Source organism: Merops nubicus, unplaced genomic scaffold (genome assembly GCF_000691845.1).
Source record: "Merops nubicus isolate BGI_N331 unplaced genomic scaffold, ASM69184v1 scaffold22853, whole genome shotgun sequence".
NCBI lineage: Eukaryota > Metazoa > Chordata > Aves > Coraciiformes > Meropidae > Merops > Merops nubicus.
The window spans coordinates 1-410 of NW_008598568.1; positions in this window are offsets into that span (position 1 = coordinate 1).

Genomic DNA, 410 nt, shown 5'->3' on the forward strand with positions numbered 1-410 from the left:
CAGGACACCTGTACACCGCGGGGCACCTCGCCCCGCCCCAGCGAATGATGCCGTCCGTGCGGGTGTCCCCGCACCGCCCCAGGCGGCATCTTCCGCCCTGGGCATCCTGCACCACCCTGGGCATCCCTGCACTGTCCCAGGTATCCTGTACAATCAGAATCCTGCCCCTCTGCAGACTGTACCTGCTCTAGCCCCTCTATGTGGGTCCCAGGGCTTTGCGTAGCCCTGGCCTGCGCTGCCCCGGCAGATCCCACAGCAGCTAGAGCACCCCAGGCCCTCCAGCCCTGACACCTTTCCCCATGGCCAGGGGAGCATGGCCTCTCACTGCTCTGCAGCGCCCAGCTGGTCTCATATGAGATGCCCCATCCCAGCCTCAGCCCTGCCACCCATCCACCCCCTGCCATGCACTG